We start from the raw sequence: 20902 nt of genomic DNA on the forward strand, positions 1-20902 counted from the left end.
ATCTGAGGTCATCAGTCCCCTAGAACTTAGAACTACTCACACCTAACTAACATAAGGACATCACACACTTCCATGCCCGAGGCAGGATTCGAACCTGCGACCGCAGCGGTCGCGCGGTTCCAGATTGAAGCGCCTAGAAACGCTCGGCCACTTCGACCGGCTGAAGTGCTACAGATGCGAAATTTAACCGACAGGAAGAAGATGCTGTGATATGCAAATCATTACCTTTTCAGAGCATTCACACAAGGTTGGCGCCGGTGGCGACACCTACAACGTGCTGACATGAGGAAAGTTTCCAACCGATTCCTCATACACAAACATCAGCTGACCGGCGTTGCCTGCTGAAACGTTGTTGTGATGCCTCGTGAAAGGAGGAGAAATGCGTACCATCACGTTTCCGACTTTGATAAAGGTCGGATTGTAGCCTATCTCGATTGCGGTTTATCGTATCGCGACATTGCTGCTCGCGTTGGTCGAGATCCAGAATATGGAATCGGTGGGTTCAGGAGGGTAATACGGAACGCCGTGCTGGATCCCAATGGCCTCGTTTCACTAGTAGTCGAGATGACGGGCATCTTATCCGCATGGCTGTAACGGATCGTGGAGCCACGTCTCGATCCATTAGTCAACACATGGGGACGTTTGCAAGACAACAACCATCTGCACGAACAGTTCGACGACGTTTGCAGCAACATAGACCATCAGCTCGGAGACCATGGCTGCGGTTACCCTTGACGCTGCATCACAGACAGGAGCGCCTGTGATGGTGTACTCAACGACGATCCTGGGTGCACGAATGACAAAACGTCATTTTCTCGGATGAATCCAGGTTCTGTTTACAGAATCATGATGGTCGCATCCGTGTTGGACGACATCGCTGTGAACGCTCATTGGAAGCGTGTATTCGTCGTCGCCATACTGGCGTACCCGGCGTTATGGTATGTGGTGCCATTGGTTACACGTCTCGGTCACCTCTTGTTCGCATTAACGACACTTTGAACAGTGGACGTTACATTTCAGATGTGTTACGACCCGTGACTCTACCCTTCATTCGATCCCTGCGAAACCATACATTTCAGCAGGATAATGCACGACCGCATGTTGCAGGTACTGTACGGGCCTTTCTGGATACAGAAAATGTTCGACTGCTGGCTAGGCCAGCACATTCTCCAGATCTCTCACCAATTGCAAACGTCTGGTCAATGGTGGCCGAGCAACTGACTCGTCACAATACGCCAGTCACTACTCTTGATGAACTGTGGTATCGTGTTGAAGCTGCATGGGCAGGTGTACCTGTACGCGCCATCCAAGCTCTGTTTGACTCAATGTTTAGGCGTATCAAGGCCGTTATTATGGCCAGCGGTGGTTGTTCTGGGTACTGATTTCTCAGGCTCTATGCACCCAAATTGCGTGAAATTGTAATCACATGTCAGTTCTAGTATAATATATTTGTCCAATGAATACCCGTTTATCATCTGCATATCTTCTTGGTGTAGCAATTTTAATGGCCAGTAGAGTATCTTATTTTCTCAAAACGTTCTTATTACTACACCATTATTTACGATACAGGTTGTAACAAAAAGTATGGCCATACATTCAGTGCATTTAGTGGAAGACAATATGTTAATGGACTAAACATTCAGTGCGTTTAGTGGAAGACAATATGTTAACGGACTTGGGTCCGGAAGCAATTTGTTTCGAAGTCAGAGCTCAGTTTTTATAACTCGAGTTTCTATGCCCCACTCACGAGCAGAAGGTGTAAACGTTCACGCTCCCTAATACGACCATCAGCTGCTTCATTTCTCCTCCTGTCGAGGCCCCGTCGTTCTAAAATCTCTCTCGATACAAACGTCGAGCACCACGGCCATTACCATCTGCTAATTAGTGCAGCAAATGGGCATTTGTCAAATCCGTATTTGAGCACACTATCATTGCACTGTAATGGAAACTCATGGAAACTCAGTCCGTTATAAACTCTAATCATGATTCTATGTTCTTGCAGGGTCCGTGACGAGCACTAAACTGTTGATGCTACATGTTTCATACTAACAGAACAATGAAGTTAGTCGCATATCCACACAAGCAATGGAGTTTATCGCATGTCAAGATAAGCAATGAAAAGAATCATACACTCCTGGAAATGGAAAAAAGAACACATTGGCACCGGTGTGTCAGACCCACCATACTTGCTCCGGACACTGCGAGAGGGCTGTACAAGCAATGATCACACGCACGGCACAGCGGACACACCAGGAACCGCGGTGTTGGCCGTCGAATGGCGCTAGCTGCGCAGCATTTGTGCACCGCCGCCGTCAGTGTCAGCCAGTTTGCCGTGGCATACGGAGCTCCATCGCAGTCTTTAACACTGGTAGCATGCCGCGACGGCGTGGACGTGAACCGTATGTGCAGTTGACGGACTTTGAGCGAAGGCGTATAGTGGGCATGCGGGAGGCCGGGTGGACGTACCGCCGAATTGCTCAACACGTGGGGCGTGAGGTCTCCACAGTACATCGATGTTGTCGCCAGTGGTCGGCGGAAGGTGGACGTGCCCGTCGACCTGGGACCGGACCGCAGCGACGCACGGATGCACGCCAAGACCGTAGGATCCTACGCAGTGCCGTAGGGGACCGCACCGCCACTTCCCAGCAAATTAGGGACACTGTTGCTCCTGGGGTATCGGCGAGGACCATACGCAACCGTCTCCATGAAGCTGGGCTACGGTCCCGCACACCGTTAGGCCGTCTTCCGCTCACGCCCCAACATCGTGCAGCCCGCCTCCAGTGGTGTCGCGACAGGCGTGAATGGAGGGACGAATGGAGACGTGTCGTCTTCAGCGATGAGAGTTGCTTCTGCCTTGGTGCCAATGATGGTCGTATGCGTGTTTGGCGCCGTGCAGGTGAGCGCCACAATCAGGACTGCATACGACCGAGGCACACAGGGCCAACACCCGGCATCATGGTGTGGGGAGCGATCTCCTACACTGGCCGTACACCACTGGTGATCGTCGAGGGGACACTGAATAGTGCACGGTACATCCAAACCGTCACCGAACCCATCGTTCTACCATTCCTAGACCGGCAAGGGAACTTGCTGTTCCAACAGGACTATGCACGTCCGCATGTATCCCGTGCCACCCAACGTGCTCTAGAGGGTGTAAGTCAACTACCTTGGCCAGCAAGATCTCCGGATCTGTCCCCCATTGAGCATGTTTGGGACTGGATGAAGCGTCGTCTCACGCGGTCTGCACGTCCAGCACGAACGCTGGTCCAACTGAGGCGCCAGGTGGAAATGGCATGGCAAGCCGTTCCACAGGACTACATCCAGCATCTCTACGATCGTCTCCATGGGAGAATAGCAGCCTGCATTGCTGCGAAAGGTGGATATACACTGTACTAGTGCCGACATTGTGCATGCTCTGTTGCCTGTGTCTATGTGCCTGTGGTTCTGTCAGTGTGATCATGTGATGTATCTGACCCCAGGAATGTGTCAATAAAGTTTCCCCTTCCTGGGACAATGAATTCACGGTGTTCTTATTTCAATTTCCAGGAGTGTATGTCAACATTACCTTCGTTCAATTAGTACAACAAACGCAGGCGGTGAACCTGGGAATTACAACTTCTACACATTCTAATCAAACGTGACCAAGTCCTTATTTTGAACATTTCGTGCAAGCAAATGTTTCGTGTAAGGCTGGTATGTTCTGTTTCTGTCTGTTTCCCATGATTAATGTCATTATGAAGAGAAGTAGAAAATGAGCTCTGACATGGAAGTAAGCGTTTCTGCACACATATAACACATTTTATTCCTGTGTGTGTGTGTGTGAGAGAACAGTCTCTTGAAAGTTTGGTCAACCGTTTTTGTTACTTCTGTATTTAAATCCAGTTGCTGTTATTTTGCTCAAACATAAGTAAATAAAGTATTACATTTCTATTCCAAAAAAGGGAGGTGCTGTCAAGTGAAAATATTGAAGAAAGAATAGTTTAATAAGTTCACTATTTCAATAAGTCGTGGTTGCCAATTAATGACAAATTATTTACAGAAGACTAGAAGCACTAATAGAAGTCGATCTCATTGGAAAAAGACAAAGCTCTACAACTTTTACAGATTAACAAAAATTACAATGCTGTTAGAAAGACACTCCTTGAAATTCTGAAGTTATTACAGATAAAATACAGGGAGAGAAACCTAATCTACAGCTCGTACAGAATCCCGTCTGCTGTTGAAGGCATGAAAGGGAATCAGTACTTGAGAAGGGAGTGGGACAGTGTTGTAGTCCTTCCCAACGTTATTCAGTCTCTACACTGAGCACACAGTAAAGGAAAAGAAGAAGAAATTCGGAAACAGAATTAAATTTCAGGGAGATAAAATTAAAACTTTGAAGATTGCCAATGACATTGCAATACTGTCACAGACAGCAATGGATTCTGAATACTAGTTGAGCGGAATCGGTAATGTCTTGAAAAGAGCTTACGAAATGAAAGTCAACAAAAGTAACAAGGGTAACAGAAAGCAGTCAATTTAAATCTACAGTCTCAGCGTATGCCGATTCCAGGCACAACACATGGGCGTCATAAACGGTGCATCTTTAATCGGTACAAACCTTCCAGTGGCTATTGGACATTCTGTTTACATCACTGCGGTTCTCTTTTCACAAACTATTGGCTACCTTCAAGGAGATACATAGTTCATTTAAACCCATTGTTGCCTTTATATAACTGCGGGTAAAAATACAGCGAGCGTTAACAACGTATCAAAACATTTACTAGTGTCAATAACCGAAAACTTTGCTACGCTGTACTGATGAACTGTTCACTAAAAAAGATACACAGCACTATAAAATCAGATCTTTTTTTTTTTTTTTAATCCCAAAGTGCACCGTACTTCATGTACTATAATCATTCCTTAAACCACTGATCTTGTTGATCCGATTCCAAGATATTTATTCATTTACCACATTTACTAACATATTCGCTCAGATTCGTAATGTATCACACAAGTTACTGCGTAGTTCCTAATGGTAAGACAGTTTACGATTTTCTTTTCAGTGACGGTGTCCTGGTAGATGAAAGACACGAAAACTTTGATGACCCTACGCTTTCCAATATATCACACCTGAGACAACGTCGGTTGCTCATGTTTCCTTTCAAATTCTCATAAAAACGCTTAACTGCCGTGGCACCGTCTATAACTGGACCATTTTAAGAACTTTTCTTTCATAACGTCATGTCGCGAGATGCTGTAAACTGTCGAATTCTATGTCAGCAGCGAACAATGCAACGTCTCGGTGAATTATTAATTACTCGCCGACGTGACACCATTCAGCATCCTTGTAAGATTAATCCTGTGTCATTACCGGTTCCAAGTAGCATTCCGCGGACGTGGCATATTACAAAGAGAGGCGTATAAACACAGCTTGTTGGAACTAGCAGCGAAGCACTGTAATATTCGTTTTCCCATTAAGGACGCTAATGGAAGAGGCAGTCTTTGTGTGCTACGCCGTACTTGCGGAAATATTAAATCTAAAATGCTATTTGCGTGACACAACCTCGAGCATCACAACTTTCAGTGTGCCGCTAAAGTATTATACAGTTGATGCAGCATGAAAGTACCTCCATGTCGTACAACGAGAGAAAACCCGCATTATAAACATAAATTCTTTTCATTTGTAAATATTGTAGCGTAAACAGACTTCCGTAACGTAAGTAAGTGTTATGCGAGAACACGTAACGGTATTTTCCAGTGTGCGAAGGTTACTGTGAAGAAGTTCTTCGCTTTCACGTAACACTTTGAATGGTTTCGGCGTTGGATGTTAGTCCTGAAAAATCCAATCTGTAGAAAAATATAAATGTCAAGATGATGAAGAATTTCTCATGGATACATGGAACCTAAAACTACACCGCGGCCATCAAAACCGTAACACCAGAACATATCTCAAATATTACTTCTTGTACTATACAGTAGCATAAGAAGAATAGATGATCAAATGTGTAGGTGATTTGGAGATACACAGGGTAAGGAATTCAGTAAGCAATCAACTCTGGCAGCGGCAGTTGATCTAATCCATGTAGCTACCGAGAAGAAGTGGCCTTGGATGATAGATATGGGTACTGTGGTAACCTGACATCGTCAGTCGGTGTAGGAGGCGACCTATAAATTTGTACTGTAGTCTTCTTATAGAACCCTTCCATTTATCTGCCAAACTCCCTACGTTAATACACTATTTAATTACTAGTTTCGACAATAATTCGCTGTTTTCAGATTTTCCGTTCCTATTGAGATAGTGTGGCGTAAAACACTGTATGATGTGGCTGCCTGGTTTTATCGATCTCAAGGTGGCAGTTTATACTGCCGAAACTAAACTGTGCAATCACATTAATGTGCCTGTGTGTCTATGTGGCTGTGTGTCTATGTGCGACGTCAGTACTCAACAACCACTAACAGACGGCAGGTGGCCTCAATAACGGTGGAAGTTATATAAAGCGTGTTAGGGGGACACGGTAAACAGTGCAATCGTAGTCGTAATGCGGGAATGGAGCGATTTATCTGACGTCGAAGTGAGCATCACCATTGGCATAATCCGGAATCTCTTGTCAATTCAGAGACATCGCGAGAATTTTTAAGTTGCAAGCCACATGTCCTGTTGATACACCTTATATGTTTCTAAAGCAGTGGTTTCAGCTGCCTTCTGAATTCTCATGCTATTCATCATTGCTGACACCAGACGTTCTGATTACTAGAAGCAGACACTACCTCTAGACCACGAGTCTAAAGTTCAGCCGCTGTTAACACGTCGGAAAAGTAACCGTTTCTGTCCGCGTCACCGGTACGAAGCAGTGGTGATCGTATTTCGTACCAAATGGCACCGCTGCGTAATCTTTGCTTACATGCAGAATATGGGTGGTATCACTCCTACCTACTTAGTTATGTTACGTTAAATGCTAATAATCAATATAATCAGGCATACGAATATGACGTTTGTTCTTTTCTGCCTTCAAGGAGATTCAGTTTTAGCGGCTAGCACTTAAAATCTAGTAAGATAAAATTTGTATGTAGTATAGTGAAATGTTGTTTGAGACGTAAAGATGACCCTAGGTCTGGTTGAAAACGTTTATCGTAATATGGAGACGACACCAGAACCAGTGACAATGACTTGAAATAAAGTGAAGAGCGTTTGTTCGGATTTATTCTTTCGAAATGAAAACGTTTATGAGTTCATTCTCTTTCAGATCTTCCAAAGGCAATCAGAATTCGGGGTATAATTAGCTACAGAATCTGTTGTTGCGACACTGGAAAAACCTTTATTGAATGAAGAAGTGTAGTCACTCATGTTGGGAAGACCGTTGTCTTGACCCCATCAGGCCATCATCGTTTTAATTTCTCGTGGTTTCCTTAAATCACTTGGGGTACTTCTGGATCCACAACATTATGGTCAGTTACCATCGGCGATATTGTGCAGTCGAAGGGGGTGTTCCCTCCATAATTACGTCCACTTAGATGGAACATGCGTTACCACTCCTTATCTGCAAGCATAAACTGACGGCAGTCAGCAAGAGAATACCAAGTTATATTTCTGATTCCATGAAAGCTTTCCCACTGTATATCTTGTATTATGCCCTCCATTATTGAAAGTAATTTTCTACATTTGAGTTCATAAAATACTGTCGTGTCTTACGTTTTTGTAACTTTTTTTGCACCAACCCTACAAAATAACCAGCATAATGAATTTTACTGTACCTCTATTAAAATAGTGGTATAAATGAAATTCGCGACTCAGTCCATTAACATTGTCATACAACTTTTCAGTTAATCTTACTTTTCATTTTTATAATTTTTTTATAAATATTATACTCTAATTTTTCTTATCGTTTCAGATATTTGTAGGTGGCTTCCATTGTGTATGCTGATCCAAATCACATGAGCTGTAGTACGAATATCTGACTGCCTCATGGATTTTCTTTCTCATTATTTCTCACTTTCTGTCCCACACAAATGTAAGCAGCTACAACTTGCAAAATTAAAAAAAAATTCTACAGTGCTACCAACAAGGCCAGTTGAAGGCACAAGCAACGTAAGCCGCGGCTTGATGCGGAACAACTATAAGATTTCTATACAGGATGTATCTCAATTAGTAGCAGCCGCTTGTGGCACCACGCTAGAGGTGCGCCCAAGCACAAGATATGTCTAGAGTGTTGATCACAGTTAGTAGCGAAAACTGATACGGGTAAAAATATCTGAGTGTTGTGGAGTGGAGTATAAATAGTATGTATGGAAAAATGTTCTCGAACAGACCCCAAATATGAATAACAAAAAATTTGAAAATTACACTAAAATTATATAAAAAGTGTCATTACAAGATTAATAACATTAAATTGAAGAACAACGTGAAATAAGCGGAAGAAACCAAACCAGAAATATCTTCTGGGGACAGGCACTTACAACATTATTCCATCACGTTTTACATTGGTTATTTACTTTTTTCATTGAGACCTATATATTAAAAACTTTGGAAAGCGATATAAATTATAAAACCGTCTTGTCAAGTGGCCGCAATCAGAGATATTTACAACGATATGCTTACAAATTTCAAAAAGTTTTCTCAAAGCCCAATACGGAAAGTTTGAGAAGTAAAAAAAAACGGCAGTGGCTGTAAAAAGAAAAAATACATTTCAAGAGTAAAAATTAAATCAATAATTCAGTGATATAACAAGTAAGAGAGTTAGTATATTTGGGCAGCTATATTTTTTGATGGTAAGTTCCTATGGAAACAAACTACTGAGGTCATCGGTCCCTAGGCTTACACACTACTTAATCTAACTTAAACTAACTTACGCTAAGGACAACACACCACCCATACCCGACAGAGAGCTCGAACCTCCGACGGGGGAAGCTGCGCGAACCGTGGCAAGGTGCCCAGCCGGCCGGAGTGGCCGAGCGGTTCTAGGCGCTACAGTCTGGAACCGCGCGAACGCTACGGTGGCAGGTTCGAATCCTGTCTCGGGCATATATGTGTGTGATGTCCTTAGGTTAGTTAGGTTTAAGTAGTTCTACGTTCTAGGGGACTGATGACCTCAGCAGTTAAGTCCCATAGTGCTCAGAGCCATTTGAACCATTTTTGAACCAAGGCGCCCAGAGCGCGCGGCTACCCAGCGCGGCTGGTAGCTATATACAGGGTGTCCCAGGAGGAATGGTGAATATTCAGGAATATGATGGGAACGCTCACTTAAAACCAACAACTTCATGAGGATATATGTCCTATTCCGAATAGTTTCCGATATGGAAGACATTAAATTTGCATCTATTTTCGAGCAAATGGCTCGCACATATGTGTCTCATCCTAATCGCTGTATTGATAGTGGTAGTACAGTTATAAGACCACCAAAACCGCCAGACCTCACGCAATTACACTTTTATTTAGGGGGTTGGATAAAGTATTAGGTGTACAAATGAAAGCTGAATACGTGAGATAAACTGCTTGGTCGCATCTTGGACGCTGCTACCCTCTTGAGGGAACGTGCAGAGGCAATCACACAAGCACCAAAACAAGTGGCCCCAGCTTATTGTGAACTTTACAGCAACTGTAACGTGAAGTGTACGAATGCTTAGAGTTTCATGTGTTAAAAACGTGTGTTTTTCAGTTGATACTTTGTAAAATAGGTGTTTTAATGTTTACTAAGAGATGTGTAAACCTGACAGTGTATTTAATAATGTTGTTGTTGTTGTTGTGGTCTTCAGTCCTGAGACTGGTTTGATGCAGCTCTCCATGCTACTCTATCCTGTGCAAGCTTTTTCATCTCCCAGTACCTACTGCAACCTACATCCTTCTGAATCTGCTTAGTGTATTCATCTCTTGGTCTCCCTCTACGATTTTTACCCTCCACGCTGCCCTCCAATACTAAATTGGTGATCCCTTGATGCCCCAGAACATGTCCTACCAACCGATCCCTTCTTCTGGTCAAGTTGTGCCACAAACTTCTCTTCTCCCCAATCCTATTCAATACTTCCTCATTAGTTATGTGATCTACCCATCTAATCTTCAGCATTCTTCTGTAGCACCACATTTCGAAAGCTTCTGTTCTCTTCTTGTCCAAACTATTTATCGTCCATGTTTCACTTCCACACATGGCTACAAATCAATACTGGATGTTAACAAATTTCTCTTCTTCAGAAACGCTTTCCTTGCCATTGCCAGCCTACATTTTATATCCTCTCTACTTCGACCATCATCAGTTATTTTGCTCCCCAAATAGCAAAACTCCTTTACTACTTTAAGTGCCTCATTTCCTAATCTAATTCCCTCAGCATCACCCGACTTAATTAGACTACATTCCATTATCCTTGTTTTGCTTTTGTTGATGTTCATCTTATATCCTCCTTTCAAGACCCTGTCCATTCCATTCAACTGCTCTTCCAAGTCCTTTGCTGTCTCTGACAGAATTACAATGTCATCGGCGAACCTCAAAGTTTTTATTTCTTCTCCATGAATTTTAATACCTACTCCGAATTTTTCTTTTGTTTCCTTTACTGCTTGCTCAATATACAGACTGAACAACATCGGGGAGAGGCTACAACCCTGTCTTACTCCCTTCCCAACCACTGCTTCCCTTTCATGTCCCTCGACTCTTATAACTGCCATCTGGTTTATGTACAAATTGTAAATAGCCTTTCGCTCCCTGTATTTTACCCCTGCCACCTTTAGAATTTGAAAGAGAGTATTCCAGTCAACATTGTCAAAAGCTTTCTCTAAGTCTACAAATGCTAGAAACGTAGGTTTGCCTTTCCTTAATCTTTCTTCTAAGATAAGTCGTAAGGTCAGTATTGCCTCACGTGTTCCAGTGTTTCTACGGAATCCAAACTGATCTTCCCCGAGGTTGGCTTCTACTAGTTTTTCCATTCGTCTGTAAAGAATTCGTGTTAGTATTTTGCAGCTGTGACTTATTGATTTAATAATACAGAAAATAAATAGCATTAAATGTTTTCTGTCTCGGAAACCATTCAGAAAAGGCTGTAAGCACATATGAAGTTTATTGCTTCAAATGATCAATCCCGTCATATCACTGAACATTGACCATTCCTCCTAGGACACCAGGTGTAGAAGAAATTTAAATATAATAAATTAAATGAAATACTAAAAAGATATTTTAGAACATGAAAGAAGAAATACAAATCATATTTCATAATGGTATAAAAAATTACTCTTCTGTATCTGGTTGCAGGCTGGAGTGATCACCACAATGATAAATCCAGAATAAAAAGTTCACAGATGAAATTCTTATGTCCTGTAAGTGAGATGTGAAAACATAAGAAAAAAATGCTACATGATGCACAAATGTAGCAATCTCAATGGCACCACTCTGTTATTGTGATGCAACAGAACCGCCCAGAGGCAGGAGAGATTTAGGAATACTTCATCGTCAATAAAATGGTTCAAATGGCTCTGAGCACTATGGGACTTAACATCTATGGTCATCAGTCCCCTAGAACTTAGAACTACTTAAACCTAACTAACCTAAGGACATCACACAACACCCAGCCATCACGAGGCAGAGAAAATCCCTGACCCCGCCGGGAATCGAACCCGGGAACCCGGGCGTGGGAAGCGAGAACGCTACCGCACGACCACGAGATGCGGGCTCATCGTCAATAAACTGAGTTCTGTAGAGCATAACCGATACTGAGAACAGAGGATGATGTTGATGTGATGAGAAGAATATGGGAACGGACATGAAATGCCAGAGGTGAGGCTGCGAGGCGGCGCTGTGTTGCCTGTCCGCCGCTGACGCGGACCTTTCGGCCAGACAGCCGGGCGGAGAGGATCATCGTCCATTTTTAATGGAGCGCTCGACTAGCCCAGAATGCGCCACGGCTGCTCGGCTGGCGAGGCTACCTGTGTCGCGGGCCGGTATCGAGCCCCTGCCACAAGCAGCAGCCGTTTGTCCGTCCGTTCCACACTGTCGAACGACACGGCCGTTCTGTCTATGGCCGCATGAGCTCATCGAAACGAGCTGATTGACTGACACTGTCGTTGAGTCGTCGTGCGCGCCGTGAGCGAACGATCGCTCAATCTGTCGCCTGTGTACCGTAACGGCCCACCCGAGCTCCCCAGCGCTGTTTGCCCCACTCCGTTGATTACCAGCCAATGTGCCAACGACAGGTCGTGACAACAGTCCACTGTGTTCTGCAGGGAATTACATCCGCTCTTGCCGCCCTCGCACGTAAAGCAGAGCAGGCCCAGCTCGCTCTCAGTCATTAAAGCTTCCTACGATGTCTTCGTTACTACGATTTCATTACGCAGCTATCGAACTTCCGTGTGTGTCGTACTTCGTGGGTGTATTTTACTCTATTGTAATCACATTACTTTGTTCCCCTATAAAATAATAGCATGTATGCAAAAATAAACAGTGACAATTTTCTAGCTACAAAAGGATCATTAAATATCTCAGCAAAATCAATTTATTTCTGTCTTAATCTTACTGAAACTGTAGCGTTTTCCACCAAAAGCGTTTCGCTTTTATTTACATAGACTTTCAGTGAAACGCGTCTTGTTGAAGGTAATTTAAACTGCAGGAAGCTTAAGATAGAAAAACAATAATAATTGATGCACAACAGGCGATACGATAGGTGGCTATAGAAACAAACGTCTTAGTAAAATTTGAAATTTCCTGGCAGATTAAAACTGTGTGCTGGACAGTAACTCGAACCTGGGTCTTTTTCCTTTCGGTGGAAAGTGCTCTACTGAATGAGCTGTCCAAGCACAACAAAAAACCCTTTTTCACAGACGTTCTCCTGCATACTTTGTGGGACTAGCTCTCCGGAACGAAAGGATATATCGGAGAAATGGCTTAGCCACAGGCTGGGGGATTGCTTCAGAGTAAAAAAGGAATCACGATAAACTTCGGATTTAATCAACTATTATTCTCTATCTTTTTGAACAATTGATTATCATGGGGTAATACAAACTTATTTACGTCAACGTTTATGGTGCCATACTTTATGCGGCGTCAGAAAAAAACATCGTAGGTAACTACCGTCAACATTAAAATTCATTAATGCAGTTAACAGTAAAATGCACTAAATAATAATAACATTAGCACACTGCCAATACGAGGTGTAAACGGTAACTGTTTACATCGTACCACAGTACTGTAGGTGAAGTCGAGACTCTGGCTAAACAGTCTTTGAATATTAAAAACCATTGGTTCTTGCACTTTCAAAACGTAAAAGTGACGTTTGCGTAAATTTTACCGCTAAATATTGTTAATTTGAAGAGCATAAAATCAACAGTTAAATCGTTTTGTATGTCTGGTCCTCTTACTGCGAAACTACTGTGCATCCAAGGAAAAAGTTTAGACGGAACTGCTGACGTAATCAGTTTTTGCATCACGTTTACAAAAGTCTTTTTTCCCTCATTATCCTCATGGGCAACATTAAAGTTAGTAATATTACACAAATGACAGACTAAATTGGTGGCGTAAGAGAACGAGAGAAATTTAAAATATTACACGACGCACATGTGCTGTAGCTTAGATGTTGTTTGTAGACCAATTTGAGGTTGTTTCTCGGCTTGATAGGCCGCAACTGTCCCATATCTGATGGTTCGCCTCGGCTTCCCTACACCACTGTGGTACGCTGTAAACAGTTGTGGTTTACACGCATATTCCACACAGTTCTACCAGAAACAGAAACCTTGTTCTGTTTCAGGCTCTCCCTTTTCTCATCATCATGAACGCAAAACGACATTATAAAATACAAGTACTAAATGCAGTAATCCATATGAAACTGTTGTGCTAACACGCAAGTGTCATGAGAGTGAAAAGCAATATCCACGTTCACCGCAGCCTCCAGCTATTTTTTTTTTTTTGTTCTTGTTCCTCTTTTTTTTTCTTCCTAGCACAGGGCCTTTGTAGGACCACTGGTAATCCCGTTTTATTCTTCTCCCCGTGATGCCTCTTCATCGTTTCTTTCTTATCTACCGCTCCTCGAGATCCTCAGTATCCTCTTCTCTGGTCTGCTTCAGAGGTGACTACATCCTTTTACTGCACCCTTCTCTGTCGTTGATCTATGGCATATTGGTCGGTATGTACATGATTCTCTAGTTTTCCTTCCCTTCCACCTCCATCGCCAATTCCACCCAGTGCTTCAAGAATGCAGAAACACACTTGGTTCTCGTTTTCTTTCCTATCCAATTCCTTGTTTCCCATACTATATTGGTCATTCTATCAATATTCATCCTGATCACATGACTAGTAAATCTTGTTGTTTTTAGTCCGATTGCCTTCATGCTCAGGTGTCTTCCCTTTGTCTTCGCATCCAACACTCACCACCTCTTTTAGGACCTAGAATTTTTCTCTCGTCTTTCCTTTGTTGTTCTGCAGAATTTCTTCCTTGTGTTATCGTCGCAGCTCGCCGTTCCCTTGTGCCGTCTGATCTTCGCGTCTGTGGATATTTTTCTCGTCTATATCTCTCGTCGTACGATAGGTTGGCTTCATCTTCTTCATCCTCTCCAACGTTCCCTCACTTCCTCTATTTCTTCTTCTTATAAATCTTCCTTCCTTATTTAAATTTTCCAGCTTCTGCACTGTGCCTTCTCATTTTTCCGAGAGATTCTAGGCGCTACAGTCTGGAACCGCGCGACTGCTACGGTCGCATGTACGAATCCTGCGTCGGGCATGGATGTGTGTGATGTCCTTAGGTTAGTTAGGTTTAAGGAGTTCTAAGTTCTCGGGGACTGATGACCTCAGAAGTTAAGTCCCATAGTGCTCAGAGCCATTTGAACCATTTTGAGAATGGGTAGCTTTCTTAGGTTATCGAATGGTTCCTTTAGATCTTCATCCTTCTTACTTACAACCATTCTGACATCCACAAATGTTAGGTAGTCACTTGCGCCAAATTGTGCTTTTTGTCTCCCAAGCGCACCTTTAGTAATCCCATCCCGACGTTTATTGCCCTTCGATTGATCATTTTGTCCAGCGCTATATATAATAAAATTGATTTCAGTCCATCTTCCTGTATGGCGCTCGTCTCAACCTTAAATTCTTGCCATATGATTTTTTTTCCCGAGGAGAGGAAAGTTGCTTATATATGAAGCTAGAAACAGAAGTTAACTTCAAGTACGCTGAATAGCAAACGGCTCTCGTAGTTTACTCAAGAATCTTCAGTTCGCACCTGTACGTAATAAGCATAAATCTTTAATTTCCTCAAAGAGAGACCTAGGTATAGTACTACACGACCAATCAGCCTTACATTAAACATTGTTTCCGCTTGCTAGAGAATAAATTCAGTGCTTTACAATTTTTTCAGTAGCATACAAAAAAATTCAGGCTCCACTACTTGTTAATAACTACTATGACATCCGACATCAATATTTAAACAGATTTGTAGCTGGAGCAATTCTCTACGGTAACGCAACATTTCCAACATAGAACTAACCCAGTTAACTACAAGACGGGGTTAGAATTACCATACTATGCCAACTCGATCATATGGTCATCAATAGCTTCCTTCATCAATAACTTGTCTTCTTCGTTCTTCAGGGACAGAATTCCTATGACAACGCCACAGAACAGTTTCTATTATTTTTCAAGGATAAAACCTAAGAAAGTGAAAAATTGTGAAAAAAACTGAACATTACATGGCGTCCATAGAAAAACAATATAGCAATGTTTTATTTAGTATTGACCAATATTTTGGAAATATTTTGGCAATAAAATCATGTTTTACTACAGGAATATTAAAGTCTGAGTTTATGAGACACTCATCTGCTTAACCTGTTTCCGTACTAATATGGGCTTAAGCATAAAATATCCTTGTTACCGTGCAATGTAAAAATCGTAGTTCTATAGGTAGCATGACATTTCATTTTCTCCTTTCTCACGGATAATGTCCATGACGTCTCACAATGATGTTTAACGTATCGACTGATTATCAAACATCATTCCTTCTCTTCATCATCAGCGTCCATGGTGTTTAACATTTTGGTCATGTAACGCTTATTAACACATCTTCAAGTTGTAGTACATATGAGCTCCAATCAGCTAGTTCATTCTCAGTCCTGCCATACTGAGGCTGCACTGAATGTACCTGAGCTTAATAACAAACATTAAAATGGCAATGCCTGCTTTATAAAATGCTCGCAGATGACCGTCACAATCAACACGTGCCTACTTATTTGATTCAGTTTCGCTAAGTAGGTATATATTGATTGTGACAGCCGTCTGCGAACATTGTATTAAGCAACTATTGCCTTTTCAAAGTTTGTTATTAAGATCAGGCACTTTCAGTAGAGCCCCAGTAGGCCAGATTCAGAACGAACCACTTGGTTCGAAACTAGTCGCCCATAATATGTACTGTAACTGTGACAGAGTTGTTAATAATACTTCACAAAATATTAAATAAGTTGCTGGTTCTGCGTCAAGAACATGTTGAAACTGGAAAAAAAGATTAACGTTTCAATTAACTGAAACATTCATATGCAGTGCGGATACACAGACGTTCGCACTCATACATAAAAATTACTCTGAGCACTATGGGACTTAACATCTATGGTCATCAGTCCCCTAGAACTTAGAACTACTTAAACCTAACTAACCTAAGGACATCACACAACACCCAGTCATCACGAGGCAGAGAAAATCCCTGACCCCGCCGGGAATCGAACCCGGGAACCCGGGCGCGGGAAGCGAGAACGCACTCATACATACACACGCACACACACACACGCGCGCACACACACACACACACACACACACACACACACACACACACACACACACAGACATACACACACACACACACACACACATACACATACACACGCACACACACACACACAAGTATTTTATGCTTAAAAATTACCCTGTGAAGAAGATGGATATGTTAAGCTAAAAAAAGTCATTTTGCTCTTAAAATTCTTTTTATTGTTCATAAGTACCTTTAATTCAGTTACGAAATCGTCGAATACTGTTATTGCTGCACGATGTGCTAAGTCGTATCTAGCTGAGGTCACTGCAGTACCGGCTGATCCCGGCGGAGGTTCGAGTCCTCCTTCGGGCATGGGTGTGTGTGTTTGTCCTTAGGATAATTTAGGTGAAGTAGTGTGTAAGCGTAGGGACTGATGACCGTAGCAGTTAAGCCCATAAGATTTCATACATATTTGAACACTGCAGTACCGACAGTGTTATATCATTAAACGATTCTAAAGAAGTAAATATGCTGTGAATCTACTGTTAGGATGACTAACTGGTTGCATGTGCAACACAAACACTCCTTATTACACGTTATTGCGAAGTAAATATTTTATGAATTCGGTACATTATGACGCCATATCGAGAAGTTTACCAATTGAAGTGATTATCTGATATTCTCATCACTAACATCAACGCACACTCTAGCACCAACTCTATCTGAACTTAAACTTGCAAGAATATGTATAATGCATGATAGCCAAATCAGATTTTTGTCAATACGTATACCCAGCTGACACTTCTACTTCAAATGTATCCTCTATTTTTATTGCTTTCAAAAGATATAGTTTTGTGCTGTACTGATCAACAGTTTTTCTTTTTTTGGGAAGTGTTTGCCCTTCGTAAGGAAAAGTATAACCGACGCATTGGCTTGGGAAGATGAAAGGTAATTTGTATGTAAAAAGAATGGTAGCGAATCCAGATAGAATCTGGAGCTATTCTATGTTGTTCCACTGCTAAGAAATATTTCTCCACATAATTATGAACTGTTTTCTTGTAATATTGTTCGTGTGTTCTGTATATAACATCACAGTACTAAACCTTACAGGCTTCAAGATACACAAGTTCAAAACAGATTACAAAATGGTTTAGAGAAGATACCTAGATGAGTCGTTTACATGGGAACTAAAAAATCCCATTTGGCTACAAGACAGGTCACACGAACCTACAGGTTCGTAATTCAATTAAATACGCAGGTAATACAACTAAAACTTACATAGGATCTATCACGGAAAATGTTGTAGGCAAACCGAAGTCAGTTTTTATTGGTAGAATATTTAAACGACGCAACCGACGCAACAGATCTAGTAAAGATACTGCCTATACTATGTTTTTCTGTCATCCTTTGGCGCTTTATGGCGTTTTATTGGACCTTATCGGTTAATGTTGACAGAACACTCCGAAAAAGTTCATAGGAGAGTAGCACGTTTCGTGTCGTCACAAAGTAGGGGAGACGTGTCACGCATATGATAAGCTAGTTTCGGTGGCAACCATTACAAGAAAGGCGTTTTTCGATGTGGCGAAATCTTTTCACGAAATTTCAATCATCACTTCTTACGAAAACCAAAATATTTGTTGATTCTCACCTATTTAGGGGAAAATGACTATGATAAAGTAAGAGTAAGCAGAGCTCGCTAGGAAGGATTTAGGCGTTCATTTTTCCCATTTGCTATTCTAGAGTAGAAAGGTAGAGAAAACGTGTTTCTATGACCAGTATCATTTGAGTTAAAATGATTTTGGGTGTTAGGTCACGTCATTATAAAACACTAAAGCAACTGAACTGCCATCCTTTCGACCGGCTTTCCAGCGGACCTCTTCAGGGTGGTTAATGTCACCTAGTGACAAACACTCAAGGTTGATCTGCAGCATAATCATGTAGATGCAGATGGAAAAAGGCACTTGTAGATGTTGTAATAGTCAAATCGCCTGAGGAATAATCATATAGATGCCGTAAGAGTTACAGCGCCTAAAGACCTATACATAGTATCCGCAGTGTCGTAGTAAACAACCTAAATAAAGTTACTTTGTCACTGTAAGCAGAATTTATACATGCGTACATTCTTTTAAATACATTTGCATGGGCTTATCACTCTTTCTTGACGGCATGTACGAAAACATGCACATCTTAAGAAACATTATGCTAAGTATGCGAATTTGCTGGTCTGAAACATCACAGAAATAATTTTACAAACTTTTGGTTTAAATAGGCAAGAAACTTAAGGCAGAAGAAAATATACCGACGAAACTGAGACGCAGATTATTTTCAATGATAAATAAATCAAACATTTCAAGTAAAAAAAATCACAGCATGAGAGAAGAAAATAGAAAATGAACATATTAAGGGTGTATTTAGAAAGTACAAAGCTGACGTGGCTCTAAAATGGCTCTAAGCACTATGGGACTTAACATTCTTAAACATGGCCCATCCTGTGCTTGTAAAGGAGAGAATGTTTACATGTCAATGGAGATGAAACTTCACAGTACCAGCCGTCTGTACACTTAACATACACCATCTCACCGGCCTTAAAAGTCTCACTGCATATTCCTCTTTCCAATACTTTTCGAAAGCTGATGAAACTCATACATCATCTTGTAATAAAGACAACATAATTCCTTCAATTTCCTAGCAGACAAAATATTCATGAGTATCAGTGAAACAGAAGAATAGTCACTCCATTGCATATTATTATTTCTCAAAATCGTGCTCCGTTTTGAAGTGGAAGTATCAGCGTTACGTGGCTCAGTCCGTGTACGAGATGTAATTTTATTCATAACGTGTAAAGACTGCAAATTTTCCAGAGTGTTAGTCGTATGTGGTTTTGCACTCCAATTTTTCGTACACAACGCACGCATTATGGCACCGACTGGGGCTAAGTCACAATGGGAGATTCACGAGATCCGTGCCAGCTGCCTACGCCAGAATCCTTAGCCCCGTGATCCCTGTCTGAGTCCAGCTGCTGCCGCATTCCTATGCAAAGGAATGCGAAGCCAACCTGCCACCGGGGCTTTAGGCGCTGTAACGCCGAGTTTGAAATGTAAATTGAGCCGGTGGAGAGACGGCAGCTTGAGTAGACCGCCTAATGCTGTTCGGAGCAGTCCATCACCTGTCAAGGCGCCTGCGGCGCGTTCTGCTGCAGGGCCTTAATGAATAGCGAGGCCTAAGAGCACCTCGTCAAACTCCGTCCGTCATAACGCCCTCAGACAAGGTCTGATCAATTTGCGGCCGGTAATATACTGAACCTCGAGTGTGTTTACCTGCCCTCTCTCAACAGCATGCACTTCATCTTCCGCCGCCTGTGGTGTTCTGGCAGGCGATGTACTAATGGGGTGTTTCTTCTCGTATACGAACTGCTGAATGCTACAGGATGTTACGAGTTTCCATCTTGACCTTCTCACAGTAGACTGCTCATTGTTGAAGCTGATCACTCAGAGGCATTCTATTACATAAAGTGCAAGATACGTGGCTAACATGCACTGACAGAAAAAAAAGTCGCAACATCGAGAAATAATTAATGTTGAGTAATGAAATTTCGGGAATACATTTATCTAAGTAACATATTAAAGTGCTTAACATTGCATGATCACAAGTTGATGTAAACGCAAGATAAGCCATTGCAAAGGTGCAATGGCCAGAATGTTGAATGTAAACATACGAAAGTGTATGCTATGTGTTATACAGGCGCTATATGTCAGTTTTTCGGATGGAGTTCCAAGCCTATTGCATTGGATCGGTCAGTACCGAGACTGTTTATGATGTCTGTGGATGACGATGGATTTATCGTCCAATGACGTCCAACCTGTGCTCTACTGGAGACAGATCTGGCGATCGAGTAGGCCAAGGCAATATGTAGACACTGCACAGCACGTTGAATTACAACAGCGGTATGTGAGCGAACTTTATACTACGATAATAATCGAAGCAGACGAAATGAATTAAAATTTGTGCTGCGGTCGCGCCTCGAACCTGGATCTTCTTGCTTTCTAGGCAGAAATGCTAAACATTACTCCACCGCAGTACCATGGTCAACAGTGCTGCACGAACTACCTAAGCTCAGTGCCCTCCCCAACGCAAATTTCAATTAATTTTTCCCTTACATATTGTCACTACTGCCAGGGCTCTCCGATAATGGCAAGCACCCCAGTATTGGACGTAATGGGATGTC

The sequence above is a fragment of the Schistocerca piceifrons genome, chromosome 1 (assembly GCF_021461385.2).
Source record: "Schistocerca piceifrons isolate TAMUIC-IGC-003096 chromosome 1, iqSchPice1.1, whole genome shotgun sequence".
In the NCBI taxonomy this organism is placed as follows: domain Eukaryota; kingdom Metazoa; phylum Arthropoda; class Insecta; order Orthoptera; family Acrididae; genus Schistocerca; species Schistocerca piceifrons.